Genomic DNA, 7,518 nt, shown 5'->3' with positions numbered 1-7,518 from the left:
GATGTCGCCTACACAAAGCAGAAATGGACTCACCCAGCAAGCACCCCATCATCCTTCTGGCTAGCCATCATGTAACGAGGTTGTTAGTACAACACCAGCATGAACTAATCCATCATCAAGGCCGCCACTTCACAGAAGATGCCCTCAGAGCGAGTGGATTCTGGATCGTAGGTGCCAGAAGATATATTTCTGATGACCAAGGAGACGGACGACTGTGCGGATGAGCACAGTTATTCCCAGTACGAGAGGTTTCCATCGGGAGAAGCGTTCAAAGCAAGCAGGTTTCAAGCAGGTTTCAATTGTTCTGCAGTCTTGCTTCCATTGTCGCAAGCAATGAGGCCAGACTCTACACCAGATGATGGCTGACCTACCATCCAAGCGCCTGAGCTCTGACCCACAATTCACCAATGTAGGCCTTGGTGTATTCAGCCCTTGGTCTGTGTCTGCCCAACAGACCAGGGGCGGTCAAGCTAACAGCAAACGATGGGCAGTACTCTTCACATGCCTCAGCATTCGGGGAGTCCATATCGAAGTCATTGAATCTATGGATGCCTCTTGCATCATCAATGCCCTGAGAAGGTCAGAGGCCCAGTCAAGGTATTCAGATCTGACTGTGGAACGAACTTTGTAGGAGCTTATAAAGAACTACAGATAGAAAACGGCATTTGCCCTGACTTGCCACTCGACGGCTACCTTAAAGCCAACAAATGCACGTGGATATTTAATCCTCCCCACGCATCTCACATGGGAAGAGCGTGGGAAAGCATGATTGGAATAGCTTGTCGGATCCTTGATTCCATGTTAGCGAAAGCACCTAAACTGACACACGAGACCTTATCTACCCTTATGGCAGAAGTTGCAGCCACCATCAACGGTCAACCTTTAGTTCCAGTCTCTTCAGATCCTGAGAATCCGACCATTCTCACTCCTGCTGCCTTGCTAACTCAGAAGACAGGTGATTGGCCCACGCCATTAGGGAACTTTGATTCTAAGGACCTGTACAAACAACAACGGAGACAAGTTCAACAGCTTGCCAACACCTTTTGGAACTGTTGGAAGCAAGAGTACCTGTCTACCCTACAAGTCTGCCATAAATGGAAGACCAAAAAACCGAACGTCGAAGAGGGAGACCTTGTCTTGCTGAAAGACAAGGATGTGCATCGCAACGCGTGGCCTATGGGACTTGTGTATCAAACCCTGCCCAGCTCTGATGGACTAATCCGCAAAGTCAATGTTCTCATAGTGAGGTCGTTGGACTCCTCCTGTGACCAGCAGACTTTCACCAAGAAGTTCTACACCAGACAGGTCACCGACCTTGTGCTGCTGCGGAGAAAGGCCAAATTTGAAGATTGAACCTCAAGCTTTGCATGCTTTGCTTTGTTTGATGCTTTATTAATGTTTACTATTTTTCTCTTAGTTATACAGCTTACTGTTTATCTTAGTTATATAGTTATATGCTATTCAGTTAAGTATTACTGTTTACTGATTATCTTAGTTTATAGTTAATTTTTTTTCTCTTCTTTTAACAGTGGAATTTACTATTCCAGGCAGGGAGTGTGCTGTCCCAGCCAGTCTATGGGAATTGGATAGTTACTTAGGAATTATGAGCTGTCCCCTTAAAGGAATGCATCATGGTAAATGTAGTTAAAGGTACCCTGGGAAATGTAGTTCATGTCACGTGGCCACATCTGTAATCCTGATTGGTCACTAAATTGACCCTCGAGGGGCTGGGGGAGGCTTTCCTCATTCTTTGTCTGAACGCTCTAACTCATGGCACCTTCTTTCTATCACTACGAGATGGGTTAGGAGATAACCATCTTTTACTACAAGGCAGATATACAAAGGATTGGTCATTAAAGAAGAACTTCACCACAAATGTGAGTTATGAGGATACCTGATGAACCAATAAATGTTCTTTGTTATGGACGTCTTGTTGAGTTATCTATCTGCATCTGTACAGTTTATGAATCCACCTCTGTGCAGAAGGCAGAAACAGACTGACTTTTGGCTTCATGCAAGGAAAGCAGCAAAAGTCTTTCTTTCTCTCCCCCAAACTCTGCCAGAAATGAGTCTTTGCTGGTGCAGCCTCTTGGAGCAGGATGCCTTGCAGGGTCCCAAAGACTCATTTCTGCTGGAGTTTGGGGGAGAGAAAGAAAGACCTTTGCTGCTTTCCTTGCATGCAGCCAAAAGCAGAAGAAGAAAGAAGCAGAAAGAAGCAGCCCGGTGGCCAGGCAAGGCGCTTGGGGTGAGTGGGGCAAGTTCCCCCCCCTCCGGCCTTTCCTCCCCCCCTGCTCCTCACTACCTCGTGTTGTTCAATGCCTTGCACAGCCTTGTGTTCCCACGCAGCCTGGATTAATTGCTTTGGGAGGGGTGCTTTGGGAGTGACATTTCTCTGAGGACCACCAAAATTTTCTCGCAGACCACCAGTAGTCCCTGGCCCACTGGTTGGTGACCACTGCCCTAGACAGTTTCAGACAAGTAGCTGTCTAGCCACTTCTTAAAAGCCTCCACGACTTCTGAAGGCAAGCTGTTCCACTAATAAATTGTTCTCGCTGTTAAGGAAATTTCTCCTTAGTTCTAGGTTGCTTCTCTCCTTGATTAGTTTCCATCCATTGTTTCTGGTGCTTTGAAAAATAGGTTGACCCCCTCTTCTTTGTGGCAGCCCCTCAAATATTGGGACATTGTTATCATGTCACCCCTAGTCTTTTTCATCAAACTGGACATACTCAGTTCCACCAACTGTTCTTTATATGTTTTAGCCTCCAGTCCCCTAATCATCTTTGTTGCTCTTCTCTGCACTCTTTCTAGAGTCTCAACATCTTGATGCAACTGTTATCATGTCGCCCTTAAGTCCTTCTTTTCACGAGACTGGACATATCCAAGGGAAAAGGGAAAGGATCACGCTTGCAGTGTCCCCTTGGCTTGCCTTACTTCAGGTTTATATATGCGGCCTAGAAATAGAGAATTTTTGGTGGAATCCTTTGGGAAACGAGAAGATGCACAAGGATATGATCTAGTAAAAGCTGGGTGCCTCTCTGCTGCATTACTACAGCCGTTGCTAAATGCCTATGGAGATTCTCAGTCATCCATGGTTGTTGTTAGGGTTTGAGGATTAACCCCTAGAAGAGTATTGCAGCAGTAGTCAAGCCAGGCAACCAAAGGAGGCGGAAGGGCCCCAGGTATACACACACTGAACACAAACACTGTTTGCTGATTTACTGCGTAATTCTACTGAATATCCAGCGTTTGTTTCTCTGGAGAGTGAAACCGGGAGGAGGAAGATATCTTTATCGGCTGATAAAGATATTGCAAGAGACTCTTAACTTGGACTATACTAGTGAGTCTTACTGGATGGAAATACTGTGAATGACTTAATGGACTGAATAACAATGCTTAAACTCTAACTGGATTAAAAACTATTTAAACTACAAACAGTGTTTGTGTTCAGTGTGTGTGTATACTCTGGGGCCCTTCCGCTCTCCTTTGGTTGCCTGGCTTGACTACTGCTGCAATACTCTTCTAGGGGTTAATCTCCAAACCCTAACAATGGTTATGGGCCCAGCAGCATAGTCTAACTAACCAGGATATAGCAGAGAGAGTTGGTGTGAGTTGCACATTACTGTAAAAACAAACTGTTTTAATTAGTTTAAAATAGTCAAAATATCTGAAGAGTAATGGCACAAGTAAATTTGTCACAACTGTCCATGATATCCAGGCTGGATGGAACAAACTATGTTTCATGGTCAATGAAATGTAGTTTACTTCTACGCAGAGAAGGTTTGTGGGACATTATAGCAAACCCACCAGATGTGAGTAGCTGGGATCCTGCTAATGATGATGATAAAGAAAAGTTACAAGACTTTAAACTGAAAAATGAGCAGGCTTTATGCATCATAGGACTGACTCTCTGTGATCAGCAGCTTGTCCATATTCGTGGAGAAGAAAATGCTGCAAACTGCTGGGAGAACCTCAGGAAGATTTATGTTCGGGACAGTGTAGGAGCACATATAAATCTTACACGGAAGATTTTGAACGCATCTTCAGAGGAATGGAGATATGTTAGTTCATTTAAACTGTATGAAGAGCATTTTTCAAGATTTGCAAGAAAAAGAGCTTATATTTAATGAACTGCAACAAGTCTACATAATATTATCTTCATTAGATCAAAGCTATGATGACTATGTGACTTCATTGGAAGTATTGCCAAAGAAAGCCTCTCATTAACCGACATAACAGGCAGGCTACTAGAAGAAGCCAGAAGAAGGCGTGGCGTGACGAGCTGAGAGAAGATAAGAAAGAAGAGAAATTATCTTCAAAGCTTGAAAGAAACCAGCAAAGCAAAGTAAAGCACCTGGAAGAAGAGAATTTATCTTCAACGGCATACACAATTAAAAGGTGTTTTAATTGTGGAGGCAGAGGACATTGGCAAGATTCTGCAAAAAGAAAAAGCCAGAATGTAAAAAGCCAAAGAAAGCATTTGAACTAGCCACGTTAAGCAACTCTGATGTGAAGAATAATTTATGGGTGGTTGACAGTGGTGCATCCTCATCACAAAGAGATAAGACAAAATTTATAAAAATGTCTACAAGTTCTCAACATATATCACTTGCCAATGGCTGGAACCTGAAAGCGAAAGGTCAAGGTTTTGCACGTTGTCCGTACATAAACCAGGATATAAAAATGTTGTATGTACCGCAACTAAAGTTTAATTTGCTTTCAGTAAGGGTATTAGATAAATTAGGTTATGTAATTACTTTTAAGGATAATAATTGCATAATTGAAAAAGATAACAAAAGGTAACTGCAGCTTTAAATGGAACATTATATGTATTAGATAATAGTAAGAAAGGGGAGGCTCAAACTGTATTTAATAATATAAAGCCTCATGATGAATGTATCCATTTATTGCATAGGCGTTTGGGGCATGTAAATTTTAAAATGCTAAAACGTACAGTTGAGTTATCTGAAGGAATAAGGTTAAAATCTTGTGATAAATATTTGCGTTGTAATGTTTGCTGTGAAGATAAGAGCAAGGTATTGCCTGCAAATAGGCTAAATGGTTTCAAAACAAAAGAACCTTTAGAAGTAGTATTTGCAGACATAATAGGTCCAAAAGAAACCCAGTATGGGGTGCTAGATATATACTGAGCATTATGGACCATTATTCTAGATATGGGTTTTGCTATTTAATGAAAAGCAAAACTGAAACATATCAACATTTTTTCAATTGGCTTAGGTTTGCTGAAAGAAAGTCTAAGCGTCAACTGATAACCCTGGTGACAGATAATGGTGCGGAATTTATTAATAACAAATTCCAGAACAGACTTAAGATAGCAGGAATAGAGCATAAGAAGTCTGCTCCATACAGGCCAGAACATAACGCTTTTATTGAAAGAAGAGGCCAAACACTACAGGCAATGGTTAGAACAATGTTAAATGATTCTGGGTTACCTGATTCTTTGTGGGGGAGGCTACAATGTGTGCTAATAACATATTGAACAACGTTGTTAATACAACAACAGGTGAAATACCATTTACCAGGTGGCATGGCAGGAAACCTGATCTAAGTTACCTGCACACATTTGGTGCACCAGCATGGGTGCATATTCCTGCACAACTCAGAAAAAAAGGGCAACATAGAGCTAAAAGATTTTCTTCGTTGGTTATCAGGCAAACCATAGGGCATATAGATTTTGGGAGAAAGGCACATCTAAAGTGTTATGTAGTGCTGGTGCCCAATTTCTAGAACATGAAGGATGGGAGAAATTAGAAAAGGATGCCAATAAAGATGTAATTATTGAATCCTATAGAAATCCCATTAGTTATCCCTGTAACTTTAAAAATAAAGTAAAGAGACAAATACAGGATGAAATAGTGCCCATGAAGGAAGAAACAGATTCAATAGCTGAACAGGATGAGGAAGATGAACAGGTAGAAGTTCAACAAAGTCCTCCTGTAAGCCCTGTAATTCCCAGAAGAACTACACGTGTATCTGACCGCCTGATAGGTACCAGGCTAACACAGTGTGCCAGATTAATCAAGTTCCTAATTCTGTTGAAGAAATTAAAAAGTATCCTAATAAGGAAAAAGAAAAATGGTATGCAGCAATGAATAAGGAACTGAATTCATTAAGTGATATGAAGGTGTATGAAAATGCCAAATTACCTGTAGGAAAGAAATCCATTGGCTGCAAATGGATATTTAAGGTAAAAACAGATAAGGATGGTAATTTAATCCATAAGGCAAGGTTAGTAGCCCAAGGTTTTAGGCAGAATGCTAATGACTATGATGAGGTGTTTGCACCTAGTCTTAAGGCAGCAACCTTGAGGGCAGCTTTAGTGTGGGCAGCTAGTAAAAACTATATAGTTAACCATCTAGATGTGGAAACTGCTTACTTGCACGCCCCATTAAAACATACTATTTATATGAAAAAACCTGTTGGTATTAAAAGTGAAAATAAGGATAATAATGATTGTTGGTTGTTAAAGAAAAGCCTCTATGGTCTTAAACAATCAGGCTATGAATGGAACCAGTATATTGTAAAGGAACTAGACAATATAGGATTTAAAGCTGGTTTAGCCGATCCATGTCTGTTTAAGAGGGAGATAAATGGGAAAGTATCATTATTATTACTATTCACAGATGATATTGCATTGATAACTGAAACTAATGATGAAGCAAATAAAATAATAGCATCATTAGGAAAGAGAATAAAGATCAAGCAATTAGGGAGATAAAGAAGTATCTCGGTTTGAATATAAAGAAAACAAGGAAAGGTTTTAAGATATCTCAGGAAGATAAGATAAGCAAATTGCTAAAAGATTACAAGATGGAGCTTTGTAAGCCAGCTAAGACTCCAATGAGTCAGGAGTTTAGCAACACTGATGTACAAAGCCCTGAGTTTGATAAGGTGATTTATCAATCTTTAATTGGTAGTTTGAGTTATATTAGTAATTGGTCTAGACCAGATATATCGTACTGCGTGAATCAGTTGGCTAGATTCAATTCTGCACCATGTGAAAGACACTGGATTGCAGCTAAGAGGATATTAAGATATCTTAAAAAGACAATGAATTATTCATTGTATTTAGAACCAAAGGGTGATTTAATTCTGAGTGCTTATGCAGATGCTAGCTTTGCATCAGAAAGAGACACTAGAAAGTCGACTTCAGGAACAGCCATAATGCTGGGTAATACATTAATAGGCTGGAAGTCAATAAGACAACAGCATATAAGTTTGTCTACTATGGAGGCAGAATTCTCCTGTTTATCATTGTTATGTACAGAATTAATAATGTATAAACAAATGTTAATTGATATAGGTATAACTGTAGATTATCCTATAATTATACATGAAGATAATCAGGCAGCAATTCAAATGGCCACAAATATTGGAGTAAAAACAAGAAGCAAGCATACAGATCTAAGATACCTAAACGTGAGACAATCTGTAAGAAGTAAGATGATTCAGCTAGAGTACTGTATGTCGGAGGACAATTTAGCTGATAATTTTACTAAA

Source organism: Notechis scutatus, chromosome 5, assembly GCF_049901735.1.
Source record: "Notechis scutatus isolate UNSWTSFEM ecotype Mainland chromosome 5, rNotScu1.2, whole genome shotgun sequence".
NCBI classification, from domain to species: Eukaryota; Metazoa; Chordata; class Lepidosauria; order Squamata; family Elapidae; genus Notechis; species Notechis scutatus.
This window is presented reverse-complemented; position numbering follows the sequence as displayed.